The following is a 27,202-nucleotide window of genomic DNA, read 5'->3' on the forward strand; positions in this document are numbered from 1 at the left end:
AATAGAAGAGACCCTTGAGGCTATAATTAGCCTAAAACCTGGCAAAGCACCTGGACCAGACAAGCTCCCTGGAGATCTTTATAGATCGGAACCATCCATTTGGTCCTGGTATATTAATGCCATCTCAAATAGCATAGCTGCAGGGGGGCTAATTCCAGATACATGGAAGGGGGCAGAGATCATACCCATTTATAAAAAAGGAAATGCTAATCTTCCAGCTAACTACAGGCCAATTAGCCTCATAGACAACCTACAAAAAATATTTGCTAAACAAATTTTGCAGAGGCTAATCAACTGGGTCGAGAAGCACCAAATCCTCTCTCATTTACAGGCAGGGTTTCGTGCAAAAACTAGCACGATAGACCAGGTCTTTCGATTAGCCATATTGCATTGGAAATACGTTCTTGTGGCCAAGCAATGCCTGTATGTGGTATTTATAGACCTGCGATCGGCTTTTGACCTGGTCCCAAGAGCCAAGCTGTGGGAAGTGCTGGGTAGATTGGGAGTCCCAGAGGATCTTTTACTCCTGTTAAAATGACTACATGAGAACACCTATGCCCAAGTGAGGTGGGGTGAACAAGGCGAACTGACAGAGCGGATCCCAATTAGACGAGGAGTTCGCCAAGGTTGTGTGCTAGCCCCCCTACTGTTTACCGTATTTATTAATGAAGTAGTAAAGACTGTGTCCATAGGCCAGAATGATGCCCCTTCCCTGAATACACAAAAAATTCCCATCTTGCTTTTCGCCGATGACTCACTTCTCATCTCTAAGACACCAATGGGGTTGCAAACCCTTGTTGACCGGTTTAGCCAATTTTGTAGTGATCATGGGTTGGAGGTTAATATTAACAAAACTAAACTGATGGTGTTATCTAAGGGACCTAGGAAAAAATGTTCCATCCATATTGAGGGAGTACTGTTGAAGGAAGTAAGCTCTATAGATTACCTGGGAGTTAGGTTAACTAACAAACTATTATGGGAAGAGCAGATTACAAAAAGTGCAGGGCTCCTACAACACAGAGCCTCATCTATATTGCGTTTTTATCAAAGCACCTCTACAAAAGTAGTTTCCCCAGCAATAAAAATTTATACAGCTAAGGCTCAAAGTGCAGCCCTGTACGGAGCGGAGGTATGGGGTTACGCTAACTGTAACAAGATCAGTGTGGGGGAATCAATTTTGCAAGGGCCTTAATTGCATGTCCACGTACCACACCCTTGCTCCCATTATTTCTAGATCTGGGGTTAAGCCGAGTAGCAGATCTAGCTACTCTAAGACCTCTCCTCTATTGGATTAGGTTGTGGACAACCCCCGAACTAGATATATACAAGACCGCACTACTCGATCTATTGAAATGCCAAAACGCTAATACTCTTCCCTGGGTTCGCCATGTGGCCCATTGGCTCCGGCTATTGGGTCTGGGCGATTACTGGGATAATCCCCATAAATTAGAGAGACGGCACAAAAATGTTTTAAAGTTAACCTATTGGTCTTATGTTAAGGATAACTACATAACTCACAAATCCCATGGTCGCTTAACTAATTCCTTCATTGATATTAAATGGTCCCCAAAGTTTGAATCCTATTTGGATGTGATACCGGATTCGCAGGGCAAGAGCTTATATGCAAGGTTTCGCTTTGGCTCTTTGCCCTTGTTGTCACTGATTCATAGGTGGGGGCCGACTAATCTTCCCGATATATGCCCTGCCTGTGGCAGTACTTTCGAAACCATTGAGCATTTCATGTTCTTCTGCCCAGCCTATGCGATTCCACGTTTAAAATGGATTCGCAATATTTGCAGGGACATGGGATTCAAGAACTGCTCTTTGGCTCTACGGGTTCTAAAAAGCCATAATTCAACTGATGTAATTCTCTCAGTAAGCAAGTATCTAGCAACAGCTTGGCGCATACGATGCCGTCTCCAAAAAGTAATTCAAAGTCCCATCCCTTTATAGATAAGTTTTAGAGCCACATGTGCAATTCAAGTTATTGTCCTAATGTTTTTACACCAAGTTAAAGATGTGTACTTATTTATTCCTTAAGAATTATTTATTATCTTGTTTTATGTGCTTTTATGGCCATGGATCGAACAAAGTTGATGATGATGATGATGATGAATTATTGACCATGTGGTTTAGACAGGGCTTGGAACAGATTTTTCTTAGATAATACGTGGGTAATCATTTTGTGGTTCTGCTACTGTATCACTAGTGTTAGCCGCAAAGAGCTATTTTTTATGCACTTGTCTGGCATTAGTGCCATTTTAACATGAATCTGATAACCATTTTAAGTTACTATATAAGCTTTTATTACATTGTGCTTGTGTTTTTAATGACTTGACAGTGCCTAAATTTGCCTATACGATTGTGCCGGTTGCAGGCGCCCTTACTAAAGTATGCCACTTAAACTACCAAGAAACTGTACTATTATGTAACATCAACTCAGCACTCTAAAGCTTAAATCATGGGCCTGATAGCTTGCACTTATCTTGGTGATGGTACCACCTGGGAAACTTGAATCTGAAACCATCTCATATTGTTTTAAGAGCCTTAAATATTTGTATTATTTTTAACACTATGAAGCAGATGTTCAGAAACCTTGGCATCTAAATGTTAAGTTATGTATCGGGAACAATGGTGGACTATAGTAGGCCATGGCCTATAGAAGCTATTTTTATTCTAAACTCTATTTTATGCCAGTGTGAAAGTATAATGGAACAAATGCACCTTCTTTGTATAATTTAATGTGTAACTTTTATGACCCATGGTCGAATAAAGTATATATATATATATACTAAAACTGTACTCATTATTTCCTGATACTAATCCATCACTAATTCTTGTTGGGCTCCAGAGTAGCGTGCTACTCACCGAAAAGTGCTTCAACACCTCATCAGGGGTAGTAGGCGCTATATAAATACGATTACAATACAATACATCTGTTAGAGCAATCAGGTGATAGTTTGTGTGTGATTCCGGAGGGTCACTCTAATAAATAGTTTGCATAATACTTCTTTGTCATGACTCTGGAATAGACTAGGTCAAAAGAACTGAATTATGTACAGGAGTCAGCACCAATGACCATTAATTGGGTTTGGCCCTAAAGATGGCATCTGGTAAGCCATTTGGACCGGGCACCCCATTATTCATAATCTGTTTAAGGAGTGCTAATGCTTTGTTTTTTTTAATCAACTCTACTGTAGAGGAAGATGATGTAGAGCCCATACTAGGCACCATGATCAGGCTTTGCTGATTTTCCTTGATTATCAATTGGGGTTGGTTCTTCCGGGATATCCTTAGATCAGAAGTAACAATTGATTGTGATCTATACTGGTCAGTTATAAAGTCAACCCAAGTGGCCTCTGAGATGTTAGCACAATGGGCCTTATTTCCATCATTTTCTAGATCATTTATGATGGACCAAAAAGCCCTGCTATTTTTTAGCTTACTTGCAGATAATAGTTTATTCCATAGCTCCTGAAAATAGTCAGACTTTGCATTCCATAGCTCTTGGTTAAAAGACCTTCTTACATTTTTTAGTTGTTGCTTATCTTTACATTCGGGGAAAAACTCCTATGGCAATAAACTGCCCTGAGCCCTCTATCCAGAGCCTTCTTTTATTGATAAAAGGCTGGTGTACACCGTTTTTGTAGTAGATTTGACAAGGGGGTTAGCCTTTCATGATTTTTGGCACAAACTTTGAAATTAGGCAATGCATGATGGTATTCCACTTGACCACTGCAGAAGTTTTTTTAAGCAGGAGGAGAGCATCTAACTCTTATTAATGACTCAGCATGTTGAAGGTTCTTATCCTGGATGTTAGACCTCCAAACCAAACATTTTAGACGGTAGGAAGAACCAACTTGGTTGAGGACATTAGATTTCTGCTTATGACAGAAGAAGAGATGCAAGGATAGAACTTGTGGATTAGAATTGCCTGATAAGCATAAAATAAGGGCTTGACTCCATGTTTTTACCCCAGCTTTTAAAAATAAAGGCCTTAGCAAAATTCAATGGAAATGTAATAAATGTAAACAAGTGCATACAATATGCATTAGTGTTTCCTCCGTGTAACCACAAAGCCTGCATTTATCATTTGGTCAATCATGTAACTAATTTGGAGCCCCATTCTTTGTTGGATAAGCACCAAGTCTGAACCTCAGGTATGAATCTTACATATGTGGAGAGAAATGTGTGGTTAATACCACCATGTCAGTGATTGCTAAAAGAAAAATGGTACACATTTAAAAAATAAAAATAAAAAGTTTTCTTTTCATTTTTTTAGAGTAGGCAGTGGTGTGTGGGACCACTGCCTGCTGTCAAAAAACATTTTTGCATGCATTCACAAAGGGGAAGCGGTCCCTTGGGAAGCCCTTTCCATTTGCGAATGGGTTATCGCCTACATGAAGTAAGTGGTAAAATGCAAATGTTTTGTGACCACATTTAGGTCCCAAAACATTCCCACATACCACTGTGAATCAGGAAGGGACACCGTTGACACGCCTCTTCCTAATAATGAATCGGTATGTATTTGCAATTTCAAAGTGTGATTCAGTAACATGTTACCAAATTTCAAATCGGAATTCATGTATCCATTTTTGAAGGTCTCAAATGGCCCTATACGGTCATACACATGACCCCAAATCTTTGAAGCTGATCATGGCAGGTTTGAACTATAGTAATGATGGACTTAATGTGCATTTTGGTTGTTATTGTGCTTGCAGTTTTTAGTTGTAAATTAAAGCCACCAGAAATAATGAAATTAGGCCCAAATTTATACTTTTTTGCTCCAAAACTGGGCTATCGCAGTTTTGCTGCAAAACGTTTCAGCACCGGCTTGCGTAATTAAACAATACTAGACGGGCGCCATATTTATTGAATGGCGCAAGCTGGAGCTAAACTTGGGCTAGCGTCTTTAAAAAAAAGGCGGTAGTCAGGTGTGGGTGGTGGTAGGGAAGGAGGGGGTTGTGCGTCAGAAAATGACGCTAGTCTGAGTAGAGGTAAAAAAAAAATCCCTTTAACCAGACTAGCGCCATTTCCTGGTGCACAACCATCAAAAACATGATTCATGTCTTAGGAAAGACAAGAGTCATGTCCACCACCCCAATTACCAGTACAGGGTACAAGTGTTCCCTGGGCATGGCCATTGTACCTTGTGCCATGCAGGGGGCCCCAAGGTAGGTCTCCTAATGGCAGAAAAATGGGGAAAAAAATACTTACCTGGGATATGTCCCCCATTCTCCGTTGTCCCTCTGGTAGGGATAGGGGTGTTCCTGGGGCTTGGGGAGGGCACCTCTGGATCCATTCCATGGTGTTTAACGCCTGGTCTGACCCAGGCATTAAATAATGGTGCAAAGCAAGCGTAGCACCATTATTTAGCCCCTCCTCCCACCCGTGTGTCATTTTAGCACGGGGGATGAATATGGGACTATGGGGATAGCACCATTTTTTGGATGGGAACGTCTACCTTGCATCTCAGTGACGCAAGGGAGGTTCACTCATCCAAAAAATGGTGCAAACTCCTATATTTTGATGTTAGACGTGTCTAACAACAAAATATAAATTATGGAGTTAGGTTTGCGCCAAATTTGCCTAAAAAATGATGCACATGCAGCGCAAAAAAAAGTATAAATATGGGCCTTAGTGTTAGGATGTTGAAAAGAAAAGAGTGATTTAATTATTTCCCCAAGATGGTTAGTTGAGTTATCTTATTATTTTACTTCACACTCATATAAATAAGAGTAACAGAGGTAAAAATTTGAAATCAATACATTGCAACCATGTTAGGTCAAAAGAAAGTGACTGGAATTCAACGTCAATTTCTGTTGGTACATAGATGGCTAGCCTCATTTAGCCCCACCCTTAGGTGAAGAGCATGTGGCCTTAATTGGGATCTCCTTATAGGCAATAATCAGAGTACTCTGCTCCCCCGATGTTTCTTGAAACACCAAAATCTTTGCAGTCAATTCTTTGCAGGAAAGAAATGTCCTCTGGATCCCCTAAAAGCCTTCAGAAACCATAAACATTCAATGAGCAAAGCCTCATTGGCTGTAGATGTTGATCAATCCTTGCCGCATATCAATTTTCACTAGTGATTCTTGAGCCAGTTAGGAAAGATGAGAGCCAAGACCAATCCTCTAATTGGATATTTTTCCTGTTTGCTGGAACAAGACTTAAAAGCTGAGTTTGTGTTTTAAAATTCTGTATTTTGGTCAGTTTGAGAAGGAGCTAATAGCAGGTTGTAATAGCGTAATGGACTTGTGGAATGATTTGAGGGTACGGATAGCCTGCCCTTCCCTCATTAAAGGTGATGATGAAATTAATATTATTGGATAGTTTGAAAAAACATCTTTCCTGAGTTTTATACCCCATTCTGCAAACTGCATCCTATAATTAAACACTATGGGCATGATTGAGGTCTTGGTGGATGAGTACTCCGTCACAACTGTGACGGATATCCCATCATCCAAAATATAAATCCTATAGGATATAATAGCAAGGTTTGCTCTAAGGACAATGGGTAATTCTGGTGTGTGACTACAGGTAGTGAATCCTGAATTTGGGTCTCTCTTTGTCCTTGAAATTCGAAGTAGGTGTCAACAACTGTATTATCAGTGACCTTTAGCTATGTAACATTAGTTATAGCTTTAACTTCGTCCACTACAGTCCCATCAGTTGTTAGAAGTTGGTCTTAAGGGTATAGATTGCGAGCCCTGAGTTTAAGATTTCTTTGCCCTTGCAGGTTGGGTTGGGTACCAAGGGATGAGATTTCTACGGCCTTTAACCATTGAAAGGTGGCCATGTTTTTTACTTCATCCACTAATGAGCCAACTGTCATTAGAAGATTTGAAATATTATCCAATATGGGAGCACATGCACTTATAACTAATTGACCACTGTTGTCAGATTGCGATTTTACAATTCAGTTGTTCAAATTTTGTAATTTGGAGTCTATTCCAGCAACAAAAAAGGCAAGCATATTAAGCAGTCCACCTGGACATTCAATTTGTCTGAGTGGAAGTTTAAAGGCCCTGTTACTGCAGCCATGGTATTAAGCAAATTAACCCAAAAGTCCAAAGGGTCATTACGAGATCTATTAGCAGACTATGGAGATTTCAAGGGAGCAGCAGTATTTGTATCATATTTTACCATGAAAGAGAAGTCCGCAGATTTTATTACATTATGCATGAATTTCATATTGTCACCTATTATTGGACTGATCACTGGTGAGGGGTACTCGCTGCTGATACTTATACTTTTATTCCCACTATTCTCAAGATAATGTACTATCCTTTTTTGCTGTGTGTATGACATAATGCATTGTGTGATGATTTTGCTATGATTTCGTATGCCCACAACATCAGCCTTGAGAAAGCCCCAGCCTGTCTGCCTTAAATGGGTGAAACCCATGTTGACTGTTCATGTTAGTCTTACACAAGTTGGAACTTTGCTCAACATTAAAGATTAAAAATTACGCTTCATCAAATGCACAACTCTTTTGACCTCTGCAACACATGTGGACTGCATACTTATTTTTGTTACAGATACTCAGCTCTGTCCTACAATTCTCTTTGGCCTAACGGTTTAATGGGTAGGTGAATCCCATTTTTAAGGACAACTCAATGCTCACAATTTTCCCATTAACAAGGACTGGCAACCTCTGGGAGTTTCACCAATTTATTCTTACATACATACCCCTGAGGTGCATCATCAGTCGTGTCCATCCTTGGCATCTCCAGTTGAATTCCTCTCTTACCTTCTCAAAGAAGACATTCCTGTCTTGTATCCATTTAACCCGTGTAAACCTCTATTGACTCTTTTATGCCTCTTTACCCCTGTATCGACCTGCCCAAGCCTTCTACCTTTTCTCCTCTAAGCCTGTTCACCCATGCCAGTAAATCCTCCTTGCCTGTGACAACACTATCCCCATCCCTGTATCCCTGTGATCCCTGCACATGCCCACATGACTTCTTACCCTTGTGCTCTTAAGCCTCTTTGGCCTGTACCAACCTACACTTCAGACATTTTGGAAAAGAAAGTACCAGCTCTCTGTAACAAAAGCTAAAGCAATTGCCCCTTTTAGTCAGTGCTTAACTTGTGTCTGTAGTTTCTGGTGCTGGGCATGCCACTCGGTTCTTAACTTCAGCACTAATTACAGATCACCACATGTTAGCGCTGTGTGTCTAAATTTAAGAAAAGCAGTCTTTTACAATTCAATATACAATAAGAATGAATAATTCCTGCCAGCCGCGCCTTTCTAATATCTATGGGTGGCCTGGAATAGCCTGAAATGTCACACTTATAGTAGTCCTACGGCTAGTAATTGTGTTGGTCCTGTTTTTGGGAGCGCTGGCAGGGCAATGGGTGGTGCAACATGCAGTAGCTGCCTGAGAAGGGCCCTGTCACTTTTTTTCAATAAAATGTCGCACCAGGTGTGTGTGGGAGTGAAGCATGCACTGCTGGTGCTCCTATGGTGCCCCTATGGTGCCCTTCCTTTCTGGTCCAAAAACTGTTAATTCTGTTCAGTTAGGGATCTGAATTAATTCTCTGCCAAAGCCGAAAGCAGATCTTGCCAAGAGAGACTAGGGATACACCAATGACAAGTCTACAAAAAACATCGGATCCCACGTTATGTAATGCAAAGTATCATTCATCCTTTCAGCTCTAGACTAGCCCATGGCCTTGTTTCTAGTAGAAGGAAACGCTCTTGTCACAAACTGGAAGCCGAGAAAATACCGATAGGCGCAATCAGTCAGTTTAAAGGTTACATGTTGTCATTTTGATGGAAAATGAAATCAGTGTAATGCATGGTGTAGGCTGTTCTTTTTTATTGCATGTAATTATTGGTTTCTGTCAAGCTGGTTATTACAAGGGCAATAAATAACGTCTTGATTCTTCGCTGGCACTGCCGGGGGCAGCTGTGATTATTTCACCCTCCTCTCTTTGAGATGCGTTAAGCTTCATTCTGAAGCAAGGCCCGGGGCGCAGGAAGGCTAGCAGCATGCGCGCGCCCTGCATTTTGAACCTCAGTGCCACTATTTATATTTTATGCACAGGACATGTCCCTTTTCAAACGGGTCTGTCCTGTCCTGGGCAACCGACGTAAATCAGCTTTGGAATTCATGTTAAATTCTTTAAGCCATTTTGACATTTCGTGTTAATGGTTCTTAGACGGATTCCCTTTTTTATGTAAAAATAAGTGGCTTGGGCCAAGCCGGGGCCCGCCCGCCCTCATTACGCTGCTCCTTGAGAAGTTCGTTTGGGTCGGTGGCTCGGACGCGCATTAACACCTCATCATTTACTCTTCACTTCAGCACTCATGAATAGCAGGCCTTCTTATAACAAGGGCAGAGCAAAACTTCAAAGCAAGGGTCTGTGAAATTACCCACTTACATACTACACTGACTCAAAGACTTTATCTGCATCACAAACGACGGCGTTCGCATCCTCTGCCCCTAATTGTTCCTTGTGTGGAGGGGGGTGGTGGGTGAACTTGTTCAGTAAAAGGAAGAACTATGAATGAATTGTGTATTATTCTCTGTCAGCCCTTCAAACCATCATCGCTTTTCAATTAGCTGAACGCATAAATAATGAGCTTTTAGCGGGTCGTCTTCTCTACACCATCACCCTCCCTTCTGCATCTTTCCATGGCAAAGCCTTCACTCACTCACTTTTGTATGTACACCGAACCAGTAGCCACGGTAGCCAATATCGACAGCTTGCATTTAAAAACTCGTAATCTACTTACCTAGCTGTACCCAATCGCATTGGTGCGGCTCAGTAAACGTTTGGAATTCACAAAAAGGTCTCAGAGCAATTTCAAGGAGAACTCATGGAAAACTATTCTTTTACATGCACATGAAGGAAATTCTTCATGGGTATTTGAAAGCAGTGTGCTACTGCACATATTAAAATATCTTTGTGTGTAGAAGCACATTTATTTACCACTTTTGTACAATTTCTCCATGGAGAAAATATGCACCATCATTGAGAAACCTGTACCTTCACTACATTTAAGGGTGTTTCCTTCCAATTCCCACAATGAAAATAGATTTACTCATGCCAACAGCAATAAACTGCTGACTATTTTGAGGGTGAGAATGAGTGAATAAGTTTTAGCTAAGTTTGTGTACTTGAATATCAAGTCATAAGTACACATAATATGAATTTACACATGCAAATGCCTTTTGTTGATTAAGGTCCTGACATAACCAAACAAGCATTTGCAATGCACTAGGTCTTGCACTTGATTGAGTTAGAGATTTTGGCACTGCAAATACATAGATGGACATTTTCCACATAAATTGGTCAACCCTGCCACATAATTTGGTACTCTTTGCCACATAATGCCAGTGGCCCTGTATTTAGCTAAATCACTTCTGTTTACCTTCTTCCTCTGCAGCAAAAAATACACATATTGTCTTTATTAATTATATGTTATATTTATATATAATGTCGGGACCCGGAGATGACCTAAATAGAAATGACCATTTCGATGGTGGTCCCATTGTCCTAGGACCATCACACAGTGAGTTATGGACAAAATGTTTTTTAAAAGGAATGCCCTGCAAAGCATTCTCGGGCGAGTTTCTGAGTGCACCGAATATTGTAGAATCTTGACTATAATGCTCAGAACGGTCCCCAGAGGGCACCACAATAAAAATAGCATTTGTAAGAAACATGGTCATGTAAACATACAGTCAGCCCCTGGGGAGCATAACCACTTGAAAAGAGAATGGCAGAAAGTAATTGTATTGTATTGTATTGTAATCGTATTTATATAGCGCTTACTACCCCTGACGAAGCGTCGAAGCGCTTTTCGATGAGTAGCACGCTACTCCGGAACCCAACAAGAATTAGTGATGGATTAGTATTGTTTAATAATGAGTACAGTTTTAGTATTATTATGAGTTAATTTGAGCCGCGGATATGAGATTGTTAGTTAGATTGACTGGAGGAATGGAGGGGTGGAGGAGGAAAGAGATCCAGCAGTGTTCATTGGGAGTATATCCTTCATTTACTCAACCCAAAGGCTTGGGATGAATAAAGAGGGGCGGAGGGGGAAGAGTATGTGGAAGGGTTAGGGAGAGCATAGTAGCAGGGTGAGATGAATGCAGGACAATTTAGTAGGGTTGTGTGGGAGGTCACAGAGGTAGAGTGAGGTTTGGTGAGTTGGATGTGGAGGTGGAGGGAAGAGCTAAGGCAGAGATATTTAGGAGATGAAAGTGGTAGAAGGGATTTGGGATGAGTCAGAGTGAGAATGGAGGATAGTTTGATAGAGACATGGCATAAGAGTGATGAGTAGATAAGTGTGATAAGATGAGAGCAGGAATTCATAGATATCTAGTATAACTACCCAAAAAACCAGTTGCCATGCAATGATCCACAAACATGCCAAGCACAGAAACAACATATACAGATACATACACATATACAGGGAGTGCAGAATTATTAGGCAAATGAGTATTTTGACCACATCATCCTCTTTATGCATGTTGTCTTACTCCAAGCTGCATAGGCTCGAAAGCCTACTACCAATTAAGCATATTAGGTGATGTGCATCTCTGTAATGAGAAGGGGTGTGGTCTAATGACATCAACACCCTATATCAGGTGTGCATAATTATTAGGCAACTTCCTTTACTTTGGCAAAATGGGTCAAAAGAAGGACTTGACAGGCTCAGAAAAGTCAAAAATAGTGAGATATCTTGCAGAGGGATGCAGCACTCTTAAAATTGCAAAGCTTCTGAAGCGTGATCATCGAACAATCAAGCGTTTCATTCAAAATAGTCAACAGGGTCGCAAGAAGCGTGTGGAAAAACCAAGGCGCAAAATAACTGCCCATGAACTGAGAAAAGTCAAGCGTGCAGCTGCCACGATGCCACTTGCCACCAGTTTGGCCATATTTCAGAGCTGCAACATCACTGGAGTGCCCAAAAGCACAAGGTGTGCAATACTCAGAGACATGGCCAAGGTAAGAAAGGCTGAAAGACGACCACCACTGAACAAGACACACAAGCGTAAACGTCAAGACTGGGCCAAGAAATATCTCAAGACTGATTTTTATAAGGTTTTATGGACTGATGAAATGAGAGTGAGTCTTGATGGGCCAGATGGATGGGCCCGTGGCTGGATTGGTAAAGGGCTGAGAGCTCCAGTCCGACTCAGACGCCAGCAAGGTGGAGGTGGAGTACTGGTTTGGGCTGGTATCATCAAAGATGAGCTTGTGGGGCCTTTTCGGGTTGAGGATGGAGTCAACCTCAACTCCCAGTCCTACTGCCAGTTCCTGGAAGACACCTTCTTCAAGCAGTGGTACAGGAAGAAGTCTGCATCCTTCAAGAAAAACATGATTTTCATGCAGGACAATGCTCCATCACACGCGTCCAAGTACTCCACAGCGTGGCTGGCAAGAAAGGGTATAAAAGAAGGAAATCTAATGACATGGCCTCCTTGCTCACCTGATCTGAACCCCATTGAGAACCTGTGGTCCATCATCAAATGTGAGATTTACAAGGAGGGAAAACAGTACACCTCTCTGAACAGTGTCTGGGAGGCTGTGGTTGCTGCTGCACGCAATGTTGATGGTGAACAGATCAAAACACTGACAGAATCCATGGATGGCAGGCTTTTGAGTGTCCTTGCAAAGAAAGGTGGCTATATTGGTCACTGATTTGTTTTTGTTTTGTTTTTGAATGTCAGAAATGTATATTTGTGAATGTTGAGATGTTATATTGGTTTCACTGGTAATAATAAATAATTGAAATGGGTATATATTTTTTTTTGTTAAGTTGCCTAATAATTTTCACAGTAATAGTCACCTGCACACACAGATATCCCCCTAACATAGCTAAAACTAAAAACAAACTAAAAACTACTTCCAAAAATATTCAGCTTTGATATTAATGAGTTTTTTGGGTTCATTGAGAACATGGTTGTTGTTCAATAATAAAATTAATCCTCAAAAATAGAACTTGCCTAATAATTCTGCACTCCCTGGTACACACACACACACATGAATACACACACATATGCACATACAATACATAATTAGAATCATGGGTAAAAAATACTTAGTCAGATAGGTTTAAAGAGTGTGTGTGTATTTTATTGTTATGACAGTAGCAATACATATTTTCCAAAGAAACTATAAATAAATAGAAATATACATATAATCTGAAAAAAATATTTATCCACATAGGCATATGCAGTTCATAGTTGTTTGAAAAAGGTGGTTATGAAGGAAAGAGCCAACTCTTGAGTAGTTTTCTGAAGACAAGAAAGTTATCTGTGGCTCTTATAGTTGGGGGTAATGAGTTCCATAGTTTTGCTGCTTGGACGGAGAAGGATGTACTACCTACAGTCTTTTTCTTGTATGGTGGTGTTCTAAGGCGGGGTGCCAGTCTTGAGCGGAGGGTTCTTTGTTGGATGTATTTGGTAATTTTATTTCTGATAAAAAGCGGTCCTGTTCCATGTATAGCTTTGTGGGTGATACAAAGCAGCTTGAAAGTGCATCTTCTGGCAACGGGTAACCAGTGTAGTGCTCTCAAGGCAGGGGAGATGTGGGCTTGCGGCTTTATATGTAGTCGTAGCCTGGCTGCGGAATTCTGGATACGTTGTAGTTTTTTCATAACAGATAGAGATGATCCATGGTAGAGGCTATTGGCATAATCCAGTTTGGATAGTACAAGCGAGATAGTAGCTTGCACTTTGTGTGGAAATCCGAGGTGGGGGAAGATGCGTCGTAAAGTCTTTAAGGTGATGAAGCTTGTGCGTGCTAATTTGTCTACTTGGGCATTCATAGTTAGCTTGGAATCCATGGTGATTCCTAGGTTTTTAACTTCCTTGGATAATTGAGGAGGTGGTCTGAGATCGTCAAGCCAGACGCACAGAGGGTCATAATTTTTCCAGTCACCACATGTGAGTATTTCTGTTTTGGAGGTATTTAGTTTGAGATGACTCCAGGTCATCCACTGATCAACGGCTCTGAGGCAACTGAAGATTTGTGAGTTTTCAATGTTTTTGGGGTCTTCTAATTTAAGCAGTATTTGTGTGTCATCTGCATAGTTGTAGCATGTGAGATGGAAATCATTGATCAGTTCTGGTAAAGATATCATGTAGATGTTGAAAAGCAAAGGTGAGATGATTGACCCTTGGGGAACCCCTGCTTTTGTGAGGTAGGGTTCGGACGAGAAGGGGGGCGAGTGGATGATATTCGCTCTTTTTTGGAGAAAGGAAGTAATTCAGTCGAGAGCAATCCCTTGTATGCCGGCTTCGTGGAGTCTTTGAGATAGGGTGTCATGGTCGACCGTATCAAAGGCAGCTGAGAGGTCCAAGAGAAGTAGTGCAGTAACTCCATTTCGGTCGACTGTGTTTTTAAGATCGTCCCAGATTGCCATGAGTGCCGATTCAGTGCTTCTTCCTGGGCGGAATCCAGTTTGGAAGTCTGAAAGTATAGAATTATCTTCAATGAATTGTGACATCTGGGCGAATGCTGCTCTTTCTATCAATTTGCCCAGGAAAGGTCCATTTGTGATTGGTCTGTAGTTGTTGGGGTCTTGCGGGTCTAGGTTTGTTTTCTTTAATAATGGTCGTATGTATGCCTTTTTCAGGTCTGCAGGAAAAGTTCCTGAAGTTAAAGAGTTGTTGATGATTCTTCTTACAGGTGTGGCAGCAGAAGTAGATAGCAGGATGTTCTTGAAGATTTGTGGTGGGCAAGGGTCAGAAGGGCAACCTGAAGGTCTGCTTGCTTTGACCAAATCCATAAATTCATCCTGGGATATTTGTTTGAAGGACTGTAGAGGTTGGGATGGTTTATTCTTAAAGGGTATTTTAGTAAAGGGGTTGGTGCTGATGGTTTTCTTCTGTTTTAAATAGGAGTCCAATGTGTCTGCCTTGGTTGTGTAGTGAGTTGCCAGTTGGGATGACTTCCTTCCATGCATGTAGGTTTTCGAAATTCATTGAGAATGTTATAAAATTCCTTGGTTGTAGATTGAGCATTTTGAATTCTGTCTGAGTAGTATCTTTTTTTAGCTTTTTTGATTGATGATTTGTATATCCTGTTAAGTTTGTGTAGCTGCAGTTTGTCTTGATTGTTGTTTGCTTTGAGCCAGGTCCGCTGCAACTTTCTAATTTGTTGCTTTATCTTTTTAAGTTCTGTGTTTCTCCAAGGTGTTGGTTTACTTTTGTGGTGTTTCGTTTTTCTGAGTGGTATTAGGACATCAAAAGCTTCCTGTAGCCACTCATAAAGTTTTGGTACAGAATTAATTGTATCTAGATCTGTGTTTGCTGTTAGTTGTGTTTCTAAGTGATCCAAATTGAGTTTGCTCCATGGTCGATAGGTGTATGTATGTAAGTGGTTGTGGGGTGTGTTGATTTGTGGAGTTGTCTGTCGGAAAGTTATCAGATGGTGGTCTGACCAGGTGGTTGGTGTGATGCTATGAATTGTAACGAGTTCAGGCTTAGCAAAAATGACATCTAGGATGTGACCAGCGATGTGTGTGGGATTGTGCACAAGCTGATGTTGGTTCAATGCGAGTAGGCCAGTGGTGATAGCTTTTGGATGGGGCATATTGGGTTTGTCAAACCAAATGTTTAGATCCCCAAGAATGCAGAGATTGGAGTGTAGTGTAATAAGGTTTGAGACTGTGTCAAGAAAAGCATCTGGGAAAGTGGAGTTGTTAGGTGGAGGTCTGTAAAGGAGGAGAAAGTTACAGGAGGAAGTTGGAGTAGGGTGGCATCTGGTAAGGAGGGCTTCACAACCTTGTATGGAGATGTTGTCTGTTTACTGAGGTTTATTGCCTGTTTGAATATAATAGCTAGTCCACCTCCTCTCTTGCCTATACGGTTTTGTGTGATGGTTTGATAGCCCGGAGGAAGGGCTTTGTGCAACACTGGTGCCATGTCATCTCCCAACCAGGATTCCGTAATGAATAGTAAGTCAGGTCATGTGTCTGTGAGCAGGTCGTAGATGTGGTGCTTGTTTTTTGAGAGTGATCGAGCATTTATGAGCTGGCAGTTTAGATAAGGTGTGTTAGTGGTAGTGTTGTTTTGTTTAGTAGAAGGGTAAGTAGTGTAATGTGAGCTTGAAGCAGGAGTGTTGCTAGTTGTGATAACTGTTTGAGGCTCACAATAGTCTTGCTTTTCAATATAGTGTTCCTCTTCCAGCAGGTTAAGGAGGCATTTTGTTGGGTCTGTGTGTGTGGGTGGTGGACTTGGTGGCTGAGAGAGCCATGAGGAGTGTAGTGTTTTTTGTAGGGTAGTTTTATTATGTAACAGACAAGGGGATGCGAGGTTGCTATGAGTGGCATGTTTTTTATTTGGTTTGCGTTTGTTTAGTGTGGATGGAGTATGGGTTAGGGGTGGTGGAGGAGCATGTGGATCATGATGTAAGGCTCTAAATTGTGCAATGGAGGAGAGGCGAGTGAATGAAAGTTACTGGGTTGGGGTGCTTGTGGTAGGTGTTTGTGAATAGTGAGAAAGTAGGGGTGGAGATAGGATGGAATTTGTATCATTTGTGTAGTCCTGGGGGTGGGAGTGGGTATGACGATGAGTGTAATGTAAGTTTGTGTTGCTTTGATGTGTTGATGTTTGTGGTGGGTATTGTTTTTGTGGTATAATCAGAGGGGATATTGGTGTAGTTGTTTTTGGTGAGGGATTTGTATGTGAGTTAGTGCTGCTAAGTGGAATTTGAGTGTTAGATGGTGTGTTGCTGTGTTTTGGAGATGAATGTATGAGGTGTGTAAGAGGTTATGGGTGTGTGTCAGGGAAGAATGTATTAGTTGAGATGACCGGAAGAGGTAATATGTGTGGTGGAGTGAAATGTGGGGATTGTATGGTTGTGTGTAATTGGTGAGGAGAGGGGAAGAGTGTTTGTAGAAGATTTGTTTGAATGCAGGGTTTGGGCATTGTTATGAAGAGAGGTGGTCTGTCGGGAGCGAATAGCGGATAGCGTAGTTGGCTAGTATGAGCAGTGAGTGTGTATCTGGGAAACTGAAACTGAGAGAAATGTATGTTGTAGTTTTGTATTGTGTGGGTGGTGGCAGGTAGTGTTAGTGGGAGGGGACAGAGTAGTGTTTGCTGTGAGAATGAAGGTGTTTGACTGTAGTAGTTTATGGAGGGTATGTAGGGTATTGTGTTGGGTTGTGGGGCAATGCAATCTGTCTGTGGTCAGTTTGTGATGCATGAGTTGGATATCTTTGCAGATACTGTGTTTGCATGTTGAGGGATGTGTGGGGGTTGACACTATTCCTCGTCATATGTGAATTGGGCAGCATTTCTGGCCCTAGTCCCTAGTCCCTACCTGTCCCGAACAGACCCAAACAGGCAGCTGCCCTTGTCCTCTCCGCCCTTTGCCTCGACGCCCGGGCTGAGACGCCCTGAATTCGGGCCTTTTATAGCCCTACAAGCCAATAAGAAGCTGGTCCTAACCCTAGCCAATCCAATTTTAAACCCTGATTTAGCCAACTAATGGGAGACCCAGCCCTAATCACCAATCACAGCCCTATTCCTGACCACCAATCACAGCCCCAGCCCTAAAACCAGCAACCAATCAGAACCCCAGCCCTATCCACCAATCACAGCCCCAGCCCTAAAACCAGCAACCAATCAGAACCCCAGCCCTATCCACCAATCACAGCCCTAGAACCAACAGCCAATCAGAATCCCAGCCCTATCCACCAATCATAATGGCATCCCTGGAGCAAGCAACCAATGAAACACCATCTCCCAACAACCTATCACAACAGCATATGCAACAACCACAAGGAACTTATATAAGGATCAAGTTAACTAAACTCCAGTCCCTGTGGGCAGGGGGGGAAGGCAACTGCTGCTCTATTCAGTATCTCCTTGGATACAGACAGGCTGAATCCACACTTCCAAGCTAGCAGAGTCTACTTTGCAGGTAAGGGGGAGATTGTTTAAGAGACAAACACTGCAATAGTGCTGGGCGCACACTCTAAAAACTGGCTTTTTTAAGGCAAAAATACAGGGGGCAGACAGTTTTTAAGCACAATTTAAAACACACAAACAGATTAAAACAGTCTCCTAAAACCACACTCTGAAAGATGTATGTAGCCTTTTTACTAAGAACAGGGGGGGAAAAAGGGGGGTGGAGGGGGGGCAGGGGGGGAGCCACAAACTAGCAAGGGAATTCACACAGTCACAGCAAAAATGATTTTTTTAAAAACACCACTTTAAAAGAGGCCAGTCTGCCTGAAACACAGAGAGTCCACAGTAAAACAAACACTTTTTGAACAAATAATACTATTTAACCAGAAATATCTTTGAGCTCCTTACCTAGGTCTTTTTGCAATCCTCGAACACTGGGCTGTATCAGGACACAGGGGAGATGCACAGAGGAACACAAAATGGAGGTGCCTGTCTTTGGCCTTCCCTCCACAAACTTAAGGAGCCAGAGCAGGTAGGGGGGGGGGCGGGTCTCAGGTGCAGCAGAGACTCAGGGAGCCAATCAGCTAAGTCCAGTCCTTGTGGGCAGGGGGAACGGCAACTGCTGCTCTATTCAGTATCTCCTTGGATACAGACAGGCTGAATCCACACTTCCAAGCTAGCAGAGTCTACTTTCCAGGTAAGGGGGAGATTGTTTAAGAGACAAACACTGCAATAGTGCTGGGCGCACACTCTAAAAACGGGCTTTTTTAAGCAAAAATACAGGGGGGCAGACAGTTTTGAAGCACAATTTAAAACACACAAACAGATTAAAACAGTCTCCTAAAACCACACTCTGAAAGATGTATGTAGCCTTTTTACTAAGAATAGGGGGGAAAAAGGGGGGGCAGAGGGGGGGTGGGGGGCGGGTGCCACAAACTAGCAAAGGAATTCACACAGTCATGGCAAAAACAATTTTTTTAAAAACACCACTTTAAAAGAGGCCAGGCTGCCTGAAACACAGAGAGTCCACAGTAAAACAAACACTTTTTGAACAAATAATACTATTTAACCAGAAATATCGTTGGGCTCCTTACCTAGGTCTTTTTGCAATCCTTGAACACTGGGCTGTATCAGGACACAGGGGAGATGCACAGAGGAACACAAAATGGAGGTGCCTGTCTTTGACCTTCCCTCCACAAACTTAAGGAGCCAGAGCAGGTGGGGGGGGGGGGGGCGGGTCTCAGGTGCAGCAGAGACTCAGGGAGCCAATCAGCTAAGTCCAGTCCCAGTGGGCAGGGGGAAAGGCAACTGCTGCTCTATTCAGTATCTCCTTGGATACAGGCAGGCTGAATCCACACTTCCAAGCTAGCAGAGTCTACTTTCCAGGTAAGGGGGAGATTGTTTAAGAGACAAACACTGCAATAGTGCTGGGCGCACACTCTAAAAACGGGCTTTTTTTAATGCAGTGTAACCATATATTTAGCCCCTAGAGGGCATAGTGCCTTACACATGTTCAGGCCTAGCTGGCCTACTGCAATAATACTACAAGCATGGCCCTTAAAAACACAAGCTACTTCCAAGCTGTAAAACAAAAGTTCCAGCCATGAGAGCTTAAAACAACATTGAATGGTGGGAGAGGTTACTATTTTGGGGCCCCCACCAAGCGGGTGTGGGGAACCAGATATGACCTAAACAGAAAGAGTGCATCAGGCTGAAAAGTTTGGTGGTGGTCTCATTGTCATAGGACCACCACTGGCTGCGTTATGAGCCAAAATGTATGTAAAACAAATGGCCGCAAACCATTATAGGGGAAGTTTGCCAAGTGCAGTGACTATTGGAGTATCGGCTCTCCCGCTGTGCCGGGAGGGCAGTGTTGAGGATTTATGTGTTTTTTCTGTTTAAAATGTGCCAGTTTGTATATTTTTAAATTGTTAAACTTGTACATAGATGGTGCTCATGTAAAGCGCTCCTCCAATCGAAAAATATGTTTTTAATACGACTCTGCTTGTTCCAGAAAACTGAAAGAATGGTGATCTTAGCACAGCAAATGTTTTATTGATGCCATTTTTAGAAAAAAAATATTCTTCTACAGAAACCCCCTCTGTTTCTCACAAAAAAGAAAGTCTAATTTAGCTATATTTCAGATATTTTCTTTACTCCTCTCCTCGGAAATCTACAAACCCAGGGCACTTATATAATATCATGATGGTTGGGGGGGGAACGCCTATTTGGCATAGATGTCTTATATGAAAAAAAGTTATGGAGACATAAGCATGAATGACCCCAATTAGCAAAAAAACGCTCAGCAATTGGAGTGGGAAAGCCTCAAAAGTTGAGGGGTTAATGTGTAGCACTACAGAACCTTGATATGGTGTACTTACTTTTTTGCTAATTTCCACTATCCCAAACCACCCTCCCCGATCCAAGTCATGAGGGACCAGGAGATAGAGGGCGGGAAGGGCTGCAAAGAATAGAGACTTCTCTTCACACACATATCCCCCTTCCATCAATCTAAAAAATGTGCTGACTCATACTGAACACAATGCAGATTGTCAACATTCAAACCACTGCAACATCAGGTATGGAAAAACAAAACAAGCATTTGCAATGCAATAGGTCTTGCATTTTCTTGAGTTAGAGCTATCAGCGTTGTAAATTCATAACTGGACTTCTCTTGCTACACAAATTGGTCAATCCTGCCTCATAATGTCGTCTTTTCTTGCCATATAATTCCAGTGGCCAGCATTTAACTATAGCACTTCCATTTACTTCCTTCCTCTATCTTAAAACATATACAATTGTCATATAAACCTTTATCAGAAATACCTTTTAGGCATTATAGTGTAATGTTCAAAACACCATAACAAAAATATAATTTTGGACGGATTGGAGGGTGAAAGGAAAGAGGGAGTCGGGAGTAAAGATGGAGAGGACAAGTGGCGTAGTAATGGTGTCAAGGGCCCTAGAATAAAAGAAGAAAATGGTTGACAGGAATTTTGGTAGGGAAACAAAGCAGTAATTAGAGTTGAGTGAGGTCCATAGGTCTCTGGGCCCCGGTGCCACAGCACCTGTTGCACCATTGATAACTAGGCCTCAGGACAGAAACAGATGGGGCAAAAAAAGAGAAGCGAAAGGAATACAGCAGACAAAAGGAAGAAAGAGGAGGGGTCGCAAACAAATAAAAGAAAGAAGGGGTAGATAGAACGAGAAAATCAAAACTACAAAGAGAAGAAATAGAGCAAACGTGTGAGAAAAATGGGAAGGATGCTAGCGAATGATAGATAGAGAGGAAAAATAATGAAAGAAGTGTGAAAAGAAGGAGAAAAATGAACATTAGTGAAAAAAGAGAGATGCTGAGAGAAACAAGCAGCGAAGGAACCAGGGCATGTATGTTCTGACATTTTCCACAGACACAGTATGGGAAAACCTCTTTGACACTTTGGGTCCCGACAAATAACTTGTGGCTTCCCCATACAGACAGGAAAAAGAGGGATTTATAGTAAAACATGAATTGACAGATAAAGTTAAAAACAACACCAGAGAAAGTAAGAAAGAAAGATCTAAAAAAAAGTGAAAGGATGCATACCAAACCAAAGGAAAGAGCAAATAAAAAAGACAAAGAAAGAATGAAGGGAGAAAAAATAGTGAAACAATGAACTGATGAGGAAAAACGAGAGAAACTAAACAAGGAAAGAAGTAGCCAAGTTTTTGTGAGTTTGAAAGAGGAGGAAGGAAGAGCAAGAGGGAATAAAAGAGAGAGGAGTAGAAATAATCAGTAGAAAGAAAGAGCAAAACTGTCAATGTGTGGATTTTAAAAGCTGGAAAGAGAAAAGTGGGGGAGAAAGTAAACATTGAGAGTAAACAGAGTAAAAGAAGGAACGGAGTGAGGGAGGTGAAACAGACCCTCCCAAATAAAGATGGCAGCTAAGTTAATTGGCTTCCCCGCATCCTCAAACAGAAGACAGAGTGTGGAACAGCGAAGTGCCCTGCAGAACAGCAAGAGATGCATTAGCAGAGTGTGTGTACCCCAATACAGCAATATCAGGGTGCTTCATATCAGGATTGGGGGCTTTGACAGAGCTGGCTCCCAGCCCTGTGCTGGAATAACAGAAAGGAAGTGGGTGAGGAATGAGAAACGGAGCGCTGTGTAATACCTGGTTTTGGAATAATGGGGCACTGCAGGTTAGGGTTGAGTTGTATGTGGGCTGCAGTACTGGAATAGTAACAAGCACACAAGGTCAGAAGTGAGGTATGTTAACGGAGCTATGTGTCGCACCTACTATTGGTTTGCCAGTGTTGCTGATTGTTAGCCTTGAGGTGCCCTGGTGAAGCTGCGAGTAGGGCACAGAATGGGATTGGCTTTGCCTCTGAACCACAGAAGCCATGAGGGGCATGTGTGTGAGCCTTAGTACTGAGAAGAAATGTGCATTGAATGTTAGAACTGATGGATTATGGGGGAGCTGTGGTGGTTCCCATCAACAGTGGTGTTGAATGTTAGACTTGAGGTGCACTAGTTGAGCTGTGTTTTTCACTTTTGGGTCTAGTATTGGCTTGGTAGTTGGACTGAATATTAGAATTGAGCTGCTGTAACAGAACTGTATGTGAGTGGATCCAGCATAAGAAAAGAGGTGACCTCACCAGGATAGAACTGAGGTGCACTGATGGAGCTGCGCCCAAGGTCCCAGTACTGGAACAGCAGTGTGTACTGACTGTAAGAACTGAGGTGCTCTGACAGACAGTGTGTGTGGAGTTCTGGCACATCTGAGGGGCTTGGAGTGTGTGACCTGAGGTGCACTGATGGAGCTGTGCCCGAGGTCCCAGTACTGGAACAGCAGTGTGTACCAGCTGTAAGAACTGAGGTGCTCTGGCAGACAGCGTGTGTGTGGTTGCGGCATGGTAGAGGGGCTTGGAGTCTGTGAACTGAGGTGCACTAATGGAGCTGCGCCCAAGGTCCCAGTACTGGAGCAGCATAGTGTACTGCCTGCAAAAACTGAGGTGCTCTGTCAGACAGCATGTGTGGGGTTCTGGCACTGGCACAGCTGAGGGCTTGGAGTGTGTGAACTGAGGTGCACTAATGGAGCTGCGAGTGGGATCTCAGTATGAAGCAGAAGTGGGCATTGTCTCTAAGGATTGTGGAGCCCTAGTAGAGCTGGGTGCCTAGGCTATAAGCAATTACAAGGGATCCTCCGCCCTGGGGACCACAGGTAGGCACACTTGGTAAAGAAAATCCAAGCCAAGAAAGGAGGAAACCAGGTAGCTGAGAGAGGTTGTAGAGATCCCACAAAGGCCAAATGTGACCAAGATAACAGCTTGACTTATAGCCTTGGTTACAACTAAGCTCAGAGCAAGAACGCTCAGCAAATGAAAAGGGAAGCTTCCCTGGACAGGAGCAGGAAACAAAGTAAACAAAAATCCCCTACAAAGCAGATAAGCAGGACAAAGCATAATTATACAGTAGTTGGTCCCTGCTCCCACACAGAAGAAGGAGGGACAAAGAGGCATGACTGACCACTAGCAAACAAGGAGTTTTAAATGACAATGAAACTAACAAATGAAATAGCTGGAAGCCCACAGAAGAAGTATACTTTAAAGTTATTCAAGAGGCCGTACCCTTACGTTCAACCTAAAAGAAATCATACTTTCTGCCACTATAAAACAGCAAATGAACAGTTTTGAGCCTAGCCGTAATAAACAGCTGCTTGTGGACTCATTGTGCTTTGAAAACTGGTGTACATGTATCCACATAATTTACAGTAAACAAACAGGAGTTTGGAAAGTACAGAATTATCTCAGGGTTGGCAAACTGTTTTGAAAAGGGTTTGAGAAGTAGAACTAATCTCCTCTTGAGCAACCGTATTGAGTTTCTTCAAGATTTATCAGAGTACTGTGTAGAGAACTGAATCAGGTATTCTGGAAAACTCCTGCATCTTACACAGTGCAAGAAAGCCAGTAGCTACATTGGGCTGACCACCCCCTTCTGTGTTATATGCTTTTGAGGATAGAATCTAAATATGTATATATGTATATATGTATATATGAAGAGGGGTGCCCCAACATCCCTTTAAATTTGTATATATATTCATGTGTTTTAATGAATTCATTTTTTTATCACATTAGCATAGCAAGACAGCTAAAGCAATTTCAGAACTAATAGAGGTTGTGTATGAGCAGGTTGAGGTGGCAGTGAGATGTGTCACAGACATAGGATTCAAAGTCCTCTGAACGAGAAATAATCCCTGTGTGATTCAACTAAATTGAGGGTAATTAGGGGAGGATAAGGTGTAGGGATCAACTCAAAGTTACATGAGTTTAGCATCTGGTGTCAGACTTAAGTTTAGGTTTGCTTGTACTATACTTTGCCGCCTAAAACAGTAATGATTGTCCAACAGTTCCAAGCCATCGTATTGGTAACAATTGTTCCTGTTTTTTTAGATCATTCAGGAAAATCCAGATTTTCAGTAATGTAATGTTTTCAGCTACAGTACTTTGAAATTCTGTTTGTTGCTCTCCGCTTTTCGATTGATTTGACTTTACCCTTTACGTTTTCAGGTAATACAAATATTATTTTTAAGAAAGTACATTTATAAAGAAATACAGAGACATACTGTTGGGTTCTCCCACTTCAATCATTGGCTTTCAATTTTTTAAACATTTTGCCAATGCCTGAATGGTCTGTCTATCAAGGCCATTTAATTTGGGGGATGGTTACATTGCGCTATGTTTGTTCCAATTAGGTCCCGACTATGAGATCAAGCAATCCTCATTTAAGATGATGGGGAACTTGTAAAGCAGCGTCAATGTGCGTTCTTTCATATACTTACTGACGGATTGTTGGTTTTTACTTCTTTGGTTTAAGAGATGTGTCCTATTTGTCTTTATGAAAAGCTGAGGCAATTAGCTAACAACCCTTGCATGATTATTTTAAAAAAAAAATTCTGTACTGACATGTTTGATTTACAGCTTTTACTGCTCATAAACAGGTCTCGAAAAATCATAACATTTTACTAGACCTGCAGGTTGAGTAACTTGAATAATCTACTCAACCTAACTGTAATGTATTCGACTCATAAATAGGTCTCAACTTGTGTGAATCTTAACCAGGTGTCTCCAATCAGTGATCAAGAGCTACCAGTAGCTCCCATACCCCTTCAGAGTAGCTCACAGCCTGGAGTTCATTTTTAAATAAATACCAGGTCACATGTTTCCTTTTTAAAGATAAGGGATGAGTGTTTATTTAACATTATTATCACCAGACTGCAGATAACAGGACCTGATATAGAGCACTGCTGGAGTCAAATTATGACCCAGGTCCTAGAGGTGAAGAATTGAAGCACTAAAGTATTTAACTCTTAAATAAAAGTCCTTGTCAACTCAGTATTGAAAGTGAGAACAAAATAATGTTCCTCAATGCTTTTAAATCAGAGAAAATGAAAAGTGACCTTATATTTAAGTAAACTTTTGATTTTAGTTTTCTCAAATTATTTTTCAAAGTGTTGCATTTACAGACAGCAGGCCTCTTGCTCCCAGTGGCCATTAGAACACTGTGCTTATAACTGAAAAATACAATCGTTTTTTAAATGGGAGAAACTTAAAGTACAGAAGAATGTTCCACATGATGAAATTTTTTGCACTTTAGCTTTCTCCCATTCAATAACATGGTTGCATTTTAGTGTTATACTTGTAACAGTGCCACATATAGCGAAAGGTATGTCCTGTGCCACAAATACATCTGACACCACCTCTCAGTTACCCATACACAAATATCCCATTATTATGCACACAGGTTCATACATCCCCAAAGGCCACGATCTCACTGACACATGTGGAAGCCCTGTCATAGTGCCCCTAGTCACAGTATTTTGTTCAAGCCATAGCATCTGGCGCTTTCAACATTAGGCTTAAAGTCAAGGAAGTTTTCAGTGGGGGTGTCTGGTAATATTGCTTGAGTTGTGTAGCCTTCTGTACCTCACAATGATTTTCATTGATGAGAAGTAGCTCTCGCTACAGAAAAGATTAGAGAACCCTGATCTAGTCAAATATTTTATTTTATGGAGTCACCTTTTTCTTTATTCTCACATATGAGTGCACCTTCAAATATGTGATTTCAGCATTTGTGCTGTACAAAAAACCTTGTTTGTTTAGTTAAATAGACTAAACATTTGCTCCATGTATAATAAGAATTTAGCCCACATATAGGATCCATGTGATCCATGATTTGTCTATTAGTTTACAACTAGCATTGCCATCAGGGCAGGAGTGTTTCTCAGTTTATATTTAAACACTCACTTTAATACATATATTACTAAAGCATGCTGTGGTAGCAGACTGTCACTGGCAGACAGTAAATTTCAAATAAATGTCCAAAAACCTTCCCAATAACTTGCTGCTTTACTGATAAAAATATTTAGTGTATTAACAATAATTTGGGAAAGTTGGGTTTCATAAAACATATTTATAATTTACACATCACCAAAGTAAAGTGTTCTGATTTGTTTGCATTCTACTAAAATATTATTTTCATCACATGTAAGTACAAAATATGAGCTTTCACAACTACTGATATATATTTTGAAATATTTGTACAGTTGTTTAGTTATTTAACTGGTGTGTGTTAGACTATAGGGTGGTGGGGTTTTCCTTTCATTTCACACTAGTTGTTGAGCAGGTCAGACAGTTCACTTTACAAAATCATGGAACGAGAAGGAAAATTAATTATAAGAAGACAAACTGGCTTTTCACCTCTGTCTCTGAACACAGAGCAAATGTGACAAGATAAGAACAAGATTTAAAAGCTTTATTGCTCTTTCATTTTCTGACTGAACAGAAAACCTGTTCTTTGTCAACTGACCAGAAGGGACGAGTAGGTCCTAAAAATAGTTTGACCTGATAAAATTTGACTTGCCATAGTGAGTAGGCAAGTAGATTTTTCAAAGCCTGATAACTTAAAGACTTATCACTGTCATAAGTATCCACTATGCATTATTTTGGTGTTTATTTCTTTAAAGTTCACCACTTACAATGCAAACGTTCCTGATTTGTTATAACACTTTTCTATAGCGGTACATCTAAATGTTGCTAATCTGTTCAAAGGGATCCTACTGCTAGGTTCCATATTTATCTTGTCCAAGAAGTTCCATCATTAAGGTGTCCTCTTTATAGAACTTCCAGGAGTACCCCACAAAAATTGGCAGAACGCTTACAAATACTACCCTTAACACAGAGCTAGGTACAGTGAATTAGGCTTTTTTAAAAGTAGGTTGCACTTGAGAAATAGTGAAAATTTCATAACCACGGTTACATAGATTTCAACTATGTGG

This window comes from Pleurodeles waltl, chromosome 5, assembly GCF_031143425.1.
Source record: "Pleurodeles waltl isolate 20211129_DDA chromosome 5, aPleWal1.hap1.20221129, whole genome shotgun sequence".
In the NCBI taxonomy this organism is placed as follows: Eukaryota; Metazoa; Chordata; class Amphibia; order Caudata; family Salamandridae; genus Pleurodeles; species Pleurodeles waltl.